The 14914-nt window shown below is 44.5% G+C and overlaps 1 protein-coding gene across 5 annotated transcripts in view; it reads left to right on the top strand.

Moving 5' to 3' along the window:
- Nucleotides 1-14914, top strand: part of St6gal1 (ST6 beta-galactoside alpha-2,6-sialyltransferase 1) — a 141268-nt gene that overhangs the window by 87172 nt on the left and 39182 nt on the right. For all 5 annotated transcript variants that reach the window (XM_045149671.1, XM_004654291.3, XM_045149670.1 and 2 more), the window contains one exon: nucleotides 13523-13653. The gene's annotated coding sequence lies outside the window, so the exon portion shown is untranslated. The remainder of the gene's footprint in view (nucleotides 1-13522; nucleotides 13654-14914) is intronic.

Here is a 14914-nt window from a genome sequence, read left to right as displayed (position 1 = left end):
ACTGAGGTAGAAACAAAATATAAGAGGTACTTGACTTGGAAGAATTTAGTAACCATGGGCTTTGACCAAATCAGGGTCTTTGATATTTCATAGTGCAGTGAGGTACTGGGATGCAGAGATGCAATCTGTATATCTGGGAATTCAGGTAATATTTTTAGGCTAGCAGAAATAAATCTTAGGCAACAGATAAATCTATTAGGATAATACTTTGACCTAAAATTCACTCTGTAGTCCCAAGGGTGGCCTCTTACTCGGGGTGATCCTCCTACCTTTGTCTCCTGAGTGCTCTGATTAAAGGCGTGCACCACCACCATGCCCAGCAGACAAACTGACTTTTAAAAATACATTTATTTATGTGTGTGTGTGTGTGTGAGAGAGAGAGAGAGAGACAGACAGACAGACAGACAGACAGACAGACAGAGACAGACAGATAGAGCACTCCAGGGTCACTAGGCACTGCAAACAAACTCCAGATGCATGTGCCATCCCTCCAGCCCCAGACTTTTTTAATTGCCTTAATCAGGAAGTGACAACCATTATTTTAGATCACATTTTCTTTCTTTTTTTTTTTTTTTAAACTTTATTTATTTATTTGAGAGTGACAGACACAGAGAGAAAGACAGATAGAGGGACAGAGAGAGAATGGGCGCGCCAGGGCTTCCAGCCTCTGCAAACAAACTCTAGACGCGTGCGCCCCCTTGCGCATCTGGCTAATGCGGGTCCTGGGGAACCGAGCCTCGAACCAGGGTCCTTAGGCTTCACAGGCAAGCGCTTAACTGCTAAGCCATCTCTCCAGCCCTAGATCACATTTTCTTTGTTTCTTAAATATTATATTTGCAAGGAGATGGGGGAGTAGAGAGAAAATGGGCACACCAGGGCATCCTGCCATTGCAAACAAACTCCAGTTGCATGCACCAGTTTGTGCACCTGGCTGGTTTTACATGGGTACTGGGGACTCAAAGCCAGGCCATCAGGTTGTGCAAGCAAGCACCTTAACCGCTGAGCCATCTTCCCAGCCACTGTTTTCTGTTGACTGGTAAAATGATCCCACCTTGATGAATGTGTGTATATAAATATGGCCTGACTGGAAAATCTAATCCCTGGTAGGGAAGTCTTATACAACAACTTGTAAGGCAGAAAGAAAGTGCTTTACATGTTTGATCAGAGGAAAAATAAAGAGGATTAAGAGGAGGCTCAGGTGGCAAAATTGAGAGTTCATGCTCTTAGAGAAAAGGGGAGTCTATTATGGCAAAGAGTTTCTGGAAGCAGACTGAATAGACTGCATCTTGAAATTGCTGTGGCTAATGGAGGTAGCCCTCTGATGAAGGTGTACAGGGGCTCAAAGCTTGGGTCCTAGGGCCCATATGAAGGTGAAGTTTGTACACTGAGAGGTAAGGGAGACAGATTAGGGCAGAGGAAATAGGTGTCACCAGCAGCTACAGCTGACTTGGTAACCTTCTTCTTTTTTTTCAAGATAGGGTTCACTCTAGTTAATTCATGGCAATCCTACTTGGTAACCTTCTGAAGAGAAGAGCCTGAGAGACAGGCGTGGGAGCACAGCCAGCCTGAGAGTTGGAAGAACAGGGCTCACCCTATTTGGACCACTTACGGTGACATCTTGAACACATGACTGAAACTCTCTGAGTTTCTTTTCTTCATGTATTGAAGAAGGGGTCATTACTCCCCAGCTCCAGAGTGATGGGATTAACTACAGTAACGATGCTACCGCTCAGTGAGAGCTCTGTTAATGGGACTATGAGCCTTCTTACCTGGAGTGTTGGAAAAGCTCCTTCCTCTTCCCCCTCTTCCTCCCTTTGGACCTTCATCTCCTCTCTCCTCTCCTCTACTTCCATCCTCTCTTCATTCTTTCCTTTATGCCTCTCTTTCTTTCTCTCCTCATTCTCTCCCATTTTCCTTCTCCTTGCCTTCCCTTTCATTTGTTCTTCCTCCTCCTCTTCCTCTACTTTCTTTTCCTCCTTCTATGGTTTCCTTTCCTTCCTTCCTTCCTTCCTTCCTTCCTTCCTTCCTTCCTTCCTTCCTTCCTTCCTTCCTTCCTTCCTTCCTTCCTTCCTTCCTTCCTTCCTTCCTTCCTTCAAAAAGAAGAAAAAAGAGAGAGAGAGAATGGGTTCATCAGAGCATCCTGCTGCAAACAAACTCGAGACACATACACCACCTTGTTCATCTGGCTTATGTGGTCCTGAAGAATTGAATCTGGCTCCTTTGGCTCTGCAGGCAAGTGCCTTAACCGCTAAGCCATCTCTCCAGCCCTCTCTGGTTTTTGAAACAGGATCTGATTATGTATCCAAGGCTGGCGTTAAACTTCTGATCCTTCTGCCTTAACCTCCTGAGTGCTGGAATTATAGAAATGAACCATCAGGCCTTGCTACGCTTACAGTAGCTTCTTGGGAAATCTTCCTTTTGTACTTTCCTAACTTTATGGCTACTATAATTAATTCTCAACTACAGTAGCCAGCATTACTCTAACTAGTTTATTTGTTATAGCAACTAGTATTGCCCTAGTAGATTTATTTATTGCCATGATATTTCTTTCTGCTAGCCTAAGAATTCTGCAGCTGCCAGAATGAACCCTCTCAAGCACTTAAAAAAAGAAAAAAAGAAGTAAGTTATCTGACTCTCATTCAGAGGGAAAGCCAAAATTCTTACACCCGCCTAAGGCCTTACATGACCTGACACCTCTCAGGGATCCCAGCACACTACCTTCCTCCTTGCCCTCTCTTTGCCAGGCCTTTGTGATTTTCTTGGAGCAGGCCAGGCACAGCCAAGCTTAGAAATTCTGCCATTTCTTTCTACCTAGAACCCACTTCTTCCAGAATGCTGCATGGCCCCTCCTTCCTTGTACCTTCTACCTGACTTTGCCCAGACGTCCTCATTTTGAGGCTTTCTCCCATCATTTAATTCTTTCCCTCCCCACAGGATGTCTGTATCTATGTTGCCTGTGTTAATAATATTCTGCACAGTGTATCTCTTTCTACATATGTGCTTGGTTTGGTTCTTCATTTCACCCTAACTACATGACAAGGGCTGGGGGTCCGGTGAGGATGTCTGACTAGTGTCTGAACTGCCTTCCCCAGTCTGGCTCGTTGGAAGCAGTGAGCCCTTTTAGATGAATGAACTTCCCATGGGTCCCGGCGTGTGTTCTCGTCAACCTTTTTTCAGACCTCTGCCAAGCAGAGTGTAGGCCTCCCGGCTCATTTCCCCATTCCCAAGGTTTTTGACTTAGATCCTTTGAGATACTAAAACAAAAAAATCCCAGAGGGATAATCCACTGAACTTGATCACTGGCTCTCAACCAGCTTTGAAAGCAGACACTTGGTTTGAAGGACTCAGAGCAGGAGTGTCTTTAGAAGTAGGTGGAGGAAGACCCGCGCCAGATGCAGAAGGCTGGATGCTGCACAAGTCAAATGATGTAGTGTCCCCAAGAGAAAAAGTAATGTCATGCAAGGAACTTTTCTAGATTAAAAGAGAGTCGACACCATGAGTTCTATCTAGGTCAGGCTGGGCTAGAGTGAGACACTAACTCAAAATAAATAAATAAATAAATAAATAAATAAATAAATAAATAAATAAATAAATAAATAAAAATAAATCCAGCTGGGTGTGGTGGTGCATGGCTTTAACCCCAGCACTTGGCAGGCAGAGGTAGAAGGATGGCTGTGAGTTTGAGGCCAGCCTGAGACTGCTTAGTTAGTTCCAGGTCAACCTGGGCTAGTAAGACCCTACCTCAACCCCCCCCCCAAAAAATTAAAATAAGTCCAGACAACCCCCCCCCCCAAAAAAAAGAGAGAGTCGAAAGTGGCATGCCATCCAGCCTCACACAATCTGTATAGAACAATTGTGTGGAGTGATCTATTCGGAAAAGGGGCAGGGGTGAGGGAAAGGATGGTACCAACATGTGTTGTTTACGTACTATGTCCCTAACTAATAAAGATGACCAGCAAGAGGGGTGAGGGTTGGGGAGGAGAGCAAGGAGAAAAATCAGTAAGAACAGACTATGTATTTATGTATAATGAAACCTATTTTTATGCTAACTTTAAAAATAATAAAAAATTAAAAAATTTGACTTTAAAGAATTGTGAATAAATTGAAGACACTGTCAGCATTGTGGTCATATTCAATTATTAGGCATAGCTTCATATATTCTCTGGAAGAACCTGATGTATGCATGTGTTTATATGTGGGGGGGGGCGTTATCTGGAGAATTCAATTCTCTTGGAAATTATTTGAGGACCTACATGCTCTGTTCTCCCACGGATGGTGCATAGCTACACTTCAGATGCCAGGGAAGGGTTCAGTGTATCACATACAATGAATGCTTTAGGGCACTAGGCTTTCATGTCCCCATGGAACCCCAGAGCTGTAGTGGGGAACCGATATGAGATGCTTGCTTTAATTGCCTCCGGGGGTGGGGAAGAATAAAGTGGTGGACAGTAGCGATTAGGAGGGAGTGAAGCTGTTCCCCTTCCTGAGGTGGAGGCAGGCCTGCTTTCGCTCTGCTCTTCTGAAATACGTGGCACATATAGTGTAGGGGAGCAGAGGAGGAAAGAGGTTTGTGTTGCTTGGAGGGCTGTGGTGTTTATTCAGCCCTCTTCATAGGCTCTTTCCTCCCCTGCTTACTTTCTTTGATTTATGAAGTGGATTGCAGGATGGACTTAATCGCGGTAAGACTTGGGAGATGCCTGCTGGGTCCGGGGCTGGGGCTTCTACTGTTTGCCTGGCCAGAGGGCCGGTGCTGCACAGAAAGGAAGCTAATGAGTGTGTGTGTGTGTGTGTGTGTGTGTGTGTGTGTGTGTGTGTGTGTGTGTGTGTGTAGGGGGGATCTTTCATCAGGCTCCTGTCAAACAGAAAGGCAAGTATTTCTGCAAACATACACTTGTCTGTCCATAGGACACAAGGTTGAAGACCTTAACAAAAGGTCAGAAAGTTCCTTTTGCCGTATCTGTTCAGAGTGGCTGGCTTTCATCAAGCAGTACTGTCGTATAGGGGGATTTATTTAACCCCACACCTCACCTCTGAGATCAGTTCTCTAGGATATTAGGAAACCTTTATGGAAATACACTCAGGTGTTTCAGAAGATTTAGAAAATCTCCATCAGTGCCTGCCTGGCTGGGGAAAGATTGACTATCTGGAAAGAGACCATCATTAATAGCCTGAGCCTGGAGAGTTAAGCCAGGAAGAAATGAAAGTCCCTTTATCTTCACAGCATTGATCTGGGTGGCTTAGACTTGGCCTCAGGTAAATATTGGCAAAGGCAGCTTCTCAGACTAGAGATCTCTTATGTGTTCCTAACTTCACTTCACAGATACCCCAGTCATAAACTGCTTTCACCCTTTTCTGCAAGGATGACTTGTCAGAGATGATTTGACTCATGTTGACTCCAGTGGAATTCACTGGCTAGGAGCTGAGGTAGTTGTCGGATGTTGAGCCTGAGGAAGCTCCTCTGGGGCTCTCGGAAGTGTGGTCCTAACATGCTGACGGTATTGACTCGGGTACTGCTGCTGCTGCAGGAATTAAGTGAGCCTCACTACATTAACGAGGATCAGCCCATGGGAAGCATGCCATAGTCAGTAGCTCAAAGGGACAAAAATCTATCATTGAAATAGTTTTTCACATCCTGCAGAGATCAGCATCTGAGTATTACCTGTATCTTACAGGTGAAGACTTAGGATCACAAAACTTGACTATCTCAAAATCATATAACTGACAGGTAGAAAAGCTAGGATTGAATTTTTTTGTTGCTTTAAAATTTTTACTTATTTGAGAGAGAAAGGCAGATCATGAGAGAATGGGCAGGCCAGAGCCTTCAGCCTTATCTATCTGGCTTACGTGGGTCCTGGTGAACCAAACCTGGATCCTTTGGCTTTGCAGGCAAATGCCTTAACCACTAAGCCATCTCTATAGCCCTGAATTTGGGTTTCTGAGATGACAATTTCGGGAAGCTTTCTTTGAAGTTAGAGCTTCTCAAACTGTTGGTGGTAAAAGAATAGGGTTTTTGTTTGGTTGGTTGGTTCTCGAGTCAGGGTCTCCCTCTAGTACCAGGTTGGCTTCAAACTCATAGCAGTTCTCCTGCCTATGCCTGCTGAGTGCTGTAATTACAAGCATGAGCCATCATGCCCACTCTGTTGGTGATAAAAAGCTGCCTTCCCCCAGTTTCTCATGTATCAATGGTTTTGTAAAAGGCAATAATAATAGATCATGGAACAATGAAATGAAGGACAAGATATTCAAAATGAGAGCCCCATTAAAAATATTATTGAAGTTGTAAGGCATAAAACTTCTATTAAATTACTTTTAAAGTTGCTTATACTCAGTTTTTGTACTATTCCCCCCTCTTTCTCAAAGAGGACTTACCTACACATTTCAGTACGGACATTGCTGTTCTAAGCCAGCTATTTGTCAGAGCCTGGCGGAAGTTGCGTATGGACTTGACTGCATGCGTCAGAACGGAGCTGGGAGTATGTGGCTCATTTTCAGAGTGTTTCCCTGGCATGCAGGAGGCCCTGAGTTTGGTTTTCAGCATTTAAAACTACAACAACATCTCTCCGGGGACCATTTTCAATGCAGATTATTCATCCTCATCCCAGACTATTTGGGCCAAAATGATTGAGATAGAAGTCAGAAACTTATATTTATTTAAAAATATTTATTTATTAGAGAGAACGTGTATGTATGTCAGATAGTGAGAGAGAGAATGGGTGCCTCAGGGCCTCCAGCCACTGCAAAGGAATTCCAGATGCATGTACCACCTGGTTTACATGGGTACTGGGGAATCCAACCTGGGTCTTTTGGCTTTGCTGGTAAGCACCTTAATCACTGAGCAATCTCTCCAGCCCATAAACCTACATTTTGTTGGTTTTGTTGTGTTGAGGTAGGGTTTTGTCCCAGGCTGACCTGGAATTCACTATGTAGTCTCAGGCTGGCCTCAAACTCACAAAAATCCTCCTACGTCTGCCTCGCAAGTGCTGGGATCAAAGACATGTGCCGCCCAGTGGAAACCTATATTTTAATAAGACATTGCCAATTTCAAGGAGAGTCATTGCTCTCTGCAGTACTGCGCTCCTTCCCCAGGTAAGGAGCAGATGAGGAAATAGACAGTGAAGCCACCACAGCGTGGTTTCCACTCATGCCTTGCCACCACATCTCTTTCTTCTCTCTAACTATAAAGATTTCTTTTCTACAGCAACTATACTGACTGACCGTGCTTTCTGAATTCACTTTAGTGCCCTTCAGTGAACAGGTACTGAGTGCAGGCAGTATGTGGTGAGCTCCGCGCTCAAGCCTGCGTACTGGGGTTCAGTCCCCTGGCCCTGTGGAAAAAGCCGGAAGGCGTGGTGGGCCTCTGTCATGCCGGCTCGCTGACAGGGAGGAGGGAGGGGCAGGCAGCAGAACTTCCCAGAAACTCATGGCAAGCACAGAAACAACACTACAGCAAAATCTCAGCAACAGAGCGGGGCTTAGGGAGAGAAACCCTGTTTCAAATGAGATGGAAAGGTGAGGACTGACTGGAAAATTATCCTGTAACCTCCACATGTGCACTGTGGCACTCTCACATGAACACACACATACACACACCAGTGAGCACACACAAACACAAAATAACTATGATCCAACCAAGGTCCATGTTTCATATTGTTGTCCGTTATGCTATTTGGTTTTTGTGTCCCACAGAAAGTCCTGTTTCCTAAATTTTGTAGCTTACTTTCTTATGGGACCACTTAATGTGTTCCTTTCTCTTCTGTATTTCTTAAGACCTAGAATTGCACATGAAGCTTTGATAATGTACTGACTTAACATATGGGGCAAGAGTGTTCGTAGATGGTGAGGTGTGTTCCAAATTGTCTCACAGTAGCAGGCGTGTGCTGTCTGCATGCCCATTGAGATGCCAACTGGATGCTGCTAAGATCTATTAGTGGAAGCTGCTTGAGTTTTTAGTTTTAGCTTTTTTTTAAAAAATATTTAATTAATTTATTTGTAAGGAGAGAGAGAGAATATGAATGGGTGCTACCAGGGCCTGTAGCCACTGCAGACAAACTCCAGAAGCTTGCACCACTTTGTGAACCTGGCTTTATGTGGGTACTGGAGAATTGAACCCAGGGTTGTTAGGCATTGCAGGCAAGTGCCTTAGTTACTGAGTCATCTTTTCAATCCTTGATTTAAAAAAAAAAAATTATTTATTTATTAGAGTCAGAGAAAGGGGGGGAGGGAAGAGAGAGAGAGAGAGAATGGGCATGCCAGGGCCTCTAGCCACTGCAGATGAACTCCTGATGCATGATGTGTCACCAGCCTTATGTAGATATGCGCCTTAGCCACTAAGCCATCTCTCCTGCCTAATTTTTTTCAGTAAACAGGTGTGTCTGGAGGATAGTGGGCAAGTACCAGTCATTGTATGTGCTGGATGCAGGCAGTTCACCTATAGTATCAAGTCATGGGCACAAGAGTGGGCTGTTGTAGGGTAGTTGCAAAAGTTCTTTGTTGGAACCTCAAGTCAAAAGTGCATCATCAGGAAGGTGGGAACAAGAGGGAGAACTCAAGTAGAACTCTAGAAGATGAATATACTGGAAGAGAAGTGATTTTTGGGTAAAGTTAAGCAAGTATTAGTCATTCGAGACTGGTAATGTTACATGGGTTAGTAAACATTTTGTGTTTTCCTCCCACCTAAGTTCTGTTGCATTGCTGCAAGTGTGAGCAGAGAATTGAATTTAACCAGAACTGGACAAGCCTATATGTAGTGAGAGAGGCCAAGGGAGTTATTGTAATGACTGACTATGAAATTCAAGCTCGGCAGCATGGAAAGCGAGGGTCAGCCAGGGAAGATGGTTGGAGTTGGGGTAGTGGCCAGAATAAGTTACAGAAACAGGAGTGGTGACTGGAGGGACGTCTGAAACCGAGATTATGGGTGAGGCATATTTTTGAGAGTAACAAGATCAGAATAGAGACTGAGATCACAGTGTTGGGGTAGAGATGATCAAAAACCTCTGAGGTCACAAGACTAAAGTGTGTGCAGGTCAGATGCATATTAAGTCAGGACTGAAACAGTGTTGGGGAAAATTATAGTGAGCCATGACCTCAAATATTAAGATAGCCGAGATGACCCTCAGTGGTCAGAGGGCAAGGCTTCAAGTATACCAGGACTGGAAAGGAGCATCTATCTGGCTGGGGAACAAAATGACTGACTGCTGCTGGAGGGGAGAGCTAATAGTGGTGTGGAGTGCATAGGATTGGTGCTAGAATGGAAAAGTTGATGTGCATAAGGTTCTTAACACCAAGCCTGCAGGTAGCATGTGCTAGGCTGCTGTAAGTGGCGCTCCATCTGAGTCACAGGGCTTCAGAGAGCATACCCTGAAGGTATTTTTTAAAATTTTATTTTATTTTGATTTGAGAGAGAGAGAGAGACAGAGAGAGAGAGAGAGAGAGAGAGAGAGAATTGGCATGCCAGGGCCTTAGCCACTGCAGCTGAACTCCAACTCCAGGTGCTTGCTACTGTGCATGTGCGACCTTATGCTTGCCTCACCTTTGTGCGTCTGGCTTACGTGGGATCTGGAGAGTTGAACATGTGTCCTTAGGCTTCACAGGCAAGCACCTCAATCGCTAAGCCATCTCTCCAGCCTCCTGAGGGTATTTTTATGAGGAAGTTGGTTCTTTTTGATTTTATTTTAAAGTTTTTTTCTAAGGAAGCACAACTGCTTGCTCAGTCACATGTCACCTGGAGAAATGATAACTTTGTGTATTCAGTAAATCCAACTGTCTAAATGAACCTCTATCTGCATGATGGTCTTTTAAAGGGATTTGGGAGATTGAAGGGGATGAAAGGGTGAATAGAACTGAGTGATTCTAGCAGCTAAAGGGCATGAGAATGAAGAGGGATGCTAGCTTCATTCTTGCATTAAAAAGTGACTGGGCATTTCCTAGTTGTAGCCCAGAGTCTCACTAGATATAGGGGACCATAGATATCTTAAAGGAATGAACTGTCCATGTTTGGAACAGAACTCCAGTTGATAAATGTCACATAATTTGAGGACAGCCAGAACAGCCACACTGCAGTCCCACTGATCTCTGTGGGGCCAAGGCAAGCTTGGAAGACAAGAAACATGTCAATTGGTGTTGGCAGATGTGGTGGTTTGAATAGAATAGATGGCCCCCAATATATTCAGTTGTTTATTTGTTTGTAGTTTGCATTCTGCAGTCACCTGGCTGGAGGCAATGTCACTGAGTGGATCTTTAGGTGTCTGGTGGGTTTCAGATTTTATTCTAAAGATATGCAAAGTGTACCTAGCTGGAGTTGCTGAAGTGTGCTATGCTGTGTGGCATTTTGGCTTTTGGCTTGTACTTCTCTCTCTCTGCTTGGTCCTGTGAAGGCAGGCCAGCTTCTTCTGCCATTTTTGGAACTTCCCCTGGATCTGTAAGCTTCAATAAATATCCCTTCCCCCATAACTGTGCCTGGTGTGGAAGTTCATCTCAGCGAACCTGAAGCTGTGTGCTACAGTGTGTGAATGGGTGTGGCCCATATGAACTGGGCAGGAGAAGAAGTCCATGCAGAAGGAACTTTACAGGCATTGCAACAAAGACATGAAAGAGCCTGGAACGTCAGGAGTACTCCTTAAGATACTCAGAACCAATTTTTCCATTTCCCTGTTTGCAAAGTGGGGACAGCAATGGTATATGCAGAGTGGGCAGTATTAGCGAAAAGTCACTGAGATGGTGTGCATAGTATCTGTCACAGGCACGGAGGCAGTCATTTTGGTAGTGTGATACTACTTGTATTTGTAAGCCTACGAGAGAGGATCTGTTATTGTCATTTTATAGGCACATTAGCTGAGTATTGGGAATCAAATAATTCAAGGTTATGTAACTGGTAAGAGGCAGAGTTTAGGCTTCCTCCAGGTCAGTCTGATTGTGAAAGCTTGGGTTGATTCTTGGCCACTAATCTGTAGCCAGTGCTTATTACAGTTACAGAGAATTAGATGGTAGCTCTTTGTGTCATGATTGCTAGCGTGGGTACTGGGGAATTGAACCTGGGTCCTTAGGTCCAAGCACATTAATGGATAAACCATCTCTCCAGCCCAGTATGGGATTTGATCAGTAGCTATGCGCTCTTAGTTCTATGGTTGTAAAGCTTAGACGAATTTACACCTCTCTTACTCAACTGCTTAACAACTTTATTACAATCTGCCCAGCAGTGCATGCCATTCTGTTGAAGACTGAGATAAGCTATTATCTTTAAAAAAGATTTTTATGTATTTGTGCGGGGTGAGGGGCCTGCATGCCCCGGTGGGTGTGCAGAGGTCAGGGAACAACTTTGAGATGTCTGTACTCTACTGTCTTGGAGACAGGGTCTCTTGCTGCTGCAGATAGACGTCATATTAGCTGGCCTATGCACTGAAGGTTCTCCAGGGTCTGCCTCCCATTGTCCCATTGGGGCCACAGATCCATGGGCCACTCTACAACTAGCTTTGCATGGGTTCTGAGGAATTGAACCTGAGCTGGCAGGCTTTGCAAACAAGTGCCTTTAGCCACTGAACCATCTCCCCAGCCCCAAGCTATTATCTTAATATTCTGCATACTCCATTTTGGTCTCTCTCAAGATTTAACTCTAAATGTCATATGTTTTTGTACTTTGATTCTTGTTTCCCTTTTTATTATATTATTATTCATTGCCTAGAAACTGGAATTTTCTTGTGCTTGAATCTATGAAGTTTTTCCTTTGTGGCTTTTCTATGTTGCGCCAAGAAGGAAAAATAAATAAATAAACATAGAGTTCTATTTGCTTTGAAAAGTTATATAGGTATTATAGTAAACATACACTGTTTTTTTCCTATGCTGGGAATCCAGCCAGGCCTTTGCATACAGTAGACAGGCAATTTCCATAAAGACATTTCTGCTGCTATTTTGTGGGTTTTTTTTTTTTTTGAGGTAGGATCTCACTGTAGCCCAGGCTGACCTGGAATTCACTCTGAAGCCTAGTGTGGCCTCGAACTCATGGTGATCCCCCTACCTCTGCCTCCTGAGTGCTGGGATTAAAGGTGTGTGCCACCTACGACTGGCTTCTCCTGCTTTTTTTTTTCTTAATCACAAAGAATAATACATGTGCATTTAAGATATTTTTGATTTTATATAAAATTGCAAAGATGGAAATCTTCACTTTTCTGTTGTCCTGTGTGTATTTTTTAGCACCTTGTCTTTTTTACATGTGTACATGTGCAGATGTGTGTGTATTAGCATGTATGTATACATGTTTGTGCAAGGGTTTGTGTATGTGGGGTGCACATGTGTGAGCAGGTGTGCTTGCATGTGTGAGTTCACATGCATGTGGAGGCCAGAGTACATACAACCTTGAGTGTTGTTCTTCAGGACCACCCACTCACCAGCTCTTTTGAGATAGGATCTCTCACTGGGCTAGAACTCATCACTCGGGCTACACTAGCCGGCCAGCGAGCCACAGGGATTCGCCTGTCTTCACCTCCCCTAGTGCGGGGATCATGAGTGCACGCCACCGTACCCTTCATTATTACATGGATTCTGGGGTTCAAGCTCAGGTCCTTATGCTTGCAAGCCAAGCACTTTACGGACTAAGCTAGCTCCTCCACCCATATTTCTTCCTAAAAACACTGTTTCTGCATTTGAGTAGTAGTTACAGCTTTATAACCTACATTTTCAGTTAAAAATATATGGATTGGGGCTGGAGAGATGGCTTAGTGGTTAAGCGCTCGCCTGTGAAGCCTATGGACCTCGGTTCGAGGCTCAGTTCCCCAGGTCCCACGTTAGCCAGATGCACAAGGGGGCGCACGCGTCTGGAGTTCGTTTGCAGTGGCTGGAAGCCCTGGCGCGCCCATTCTCTCTCTCTCCCTCTATCTGTCTTTCTCTCTGTGTCTGTTGTTCTTAAATAAATAAATAAATACTAAAAAAAGAAAAAAATATATGGATTGAACTTTCATACACCACAAAATGTCTTTTACAAATAAATAATGTGTCTTATTTAAACTTTATTTATTTATTTTTGGTTCTTTGAGGTAGGGTCTCACTCTAGCCCAAGCCAGCCTGGAATTCATTATGTAGTCTCAGGCTGGTCTTAAACTCATGGTGATCCTCCTACCTTCCCCTCCCGAGTACTGGGATTAAAGGCGTGCACCACCACATCCAGAAAATAAATAGGTTTTAAAGATCTACCTGTAATTTTGACAATGAACCAATTTTCTATTTATCCCTAAGCAGAGATCATCAAACTTTTCTCCCTCTCTCTCTCTCTCTCTCTCTCTTTTTTCAACCATGTGGGTTAATAGTGCCCCCTTTATCTTTCTAGGACATTCTTATCAAGCAGGGGTCTGTTTCTAGGCTCTGTGTGGTTCCCAGATCTAAAACATTGCACCGGTACCTGGCTCTTGCCTCTTCTGTGCTTTCAAGGCTTGTAGAGTTACGCCTACAGAAGTGCCCGTCCTTGCTGTTAATGTTTAACCCTGCTCTGCTAGAACACTGATCTCACCTCCTGTATTCCCCCTACTATTTTCAGATGTTTTGTGATCATCCTGAGAAAAATGAGTGTTGGCCTCCAGACCCAGTGAAACTCTTTCCCATGGAAAATAGTGCTGGCTCTTGAGGATCCAGAGGCTCTGCAGCCCCAGTGTGACCAGACAGAAGCAGGTAAGAAACACCTGGAGGCATAGACAAGCAAAGGAAGACATTTCTGAATAAGAAAAAAAGAGTGGCCAACTATGCTGACAAGATCTCAGGTCTCACTGTCTGACTCCGGCTTTTCTGCTGTCTGTCTTTTTTTTCCTTTCTAGTCTTTTGACTGCTCATACAGAACAGCCAGGGCCGGTGAGGACAGCTGGCTGTCCATTTCTATAAACTATACATATACTATTTTAATTGACTCATCCTTTTTTATGAGAGCTACTGTGTGTCAAGCACTGCCTTTGGCATTGAGCATTTTGTGTTGAGTAGATCAGGGCAGAATTGCTTATTTTGACTGAGGGTCTCAGTTTTCTGGTTGAGTATTGGTTTGGTTTCTGTAGGTGGCAATGTGTTCTGTTATTGTATTCTCCTTCTAGATGCCTTGTGGGCTTGACAGGATTCATTGATATAGTTCCATCACTTTAACCACCCTTTAGTGAGCGTCTAGTCTGTACCAGGTACTACGCGTGACCAGCTCTTCAGAAATGTAGCCAAGAAGAGTTGTCCCCTAGCAGCAAGACGAGGTACAAAAAGCAAGCTTTGGGCTGGAGAGATGGCTTAGCAGTTAAGGTACTTGCCCGTGAAGCCTAAGGACCCATGTTCAACTCCCCAGATCCCATGTAAGCCAGGTGACACCGATGCAAGGTTGCACTGTGCACAAGGTGGTGCATGCATTTGGAATTTGAGTACAGCGGCTGCAGGCCCTGGCATGCCAATTCTCTCATTAAAAAAACAAGCTTCACAGAGCACTGGTTGCGAGCTGCAAGCGGCGGTGGTGCTGAATGGAGGTGAGTTCACTGAAAGTCGAGGGCTGGGAATGTAGAAACTGCAAAAGCCTGGAAGCTTAAGACATCAGTCTGGTGTGACAGGAAAATTAGGAGCATGGTGTGTTGTTCGAAAGAATTTGTGGGAACAATTTGCTAATATTTTCTCTCAAAGGGACCATTTGGGCTAAGCTTCATCAGCCTCAGTCTGTTCTCACAGCTAGAGAGAAAGCACCCTGCGCTGGGACAAGAAATCACAGCCGGATGAGCGTTCTGGGGCCATGACTGGCATGGGCCATGGAGGCCTAGGCCAGCTGAGGGTGCAAGTTGTCACTGGTGGGAACTCGTCTTGAGAAGCTACGAGAAGCTAATACCATCCCCCTCTGAGCCTTAGCACCCATGACTGTGAACTGGGCCCCTCCCCCCATGCCTCCTGTCATGGAATTCCAAAAGAGTTCCAAGAC

Source organism: Jaculus jaculus, chromosome 5, assembly GCF_020740685.1.
Source record: "Jaculus jaculus isolate mJacJac1 chromosome 5, mJacJac1.mat.Y.cur, whole genome shotgun sequence".
NCBI lineage: Eukaryota > Metazoa > Chordata > Mammalia > Rodentia > Dipodidae > Jaculus > Jaculus jaculus.
This window is presented reverse-complemented; position numbering and strand designations above follow the sequence as displayed.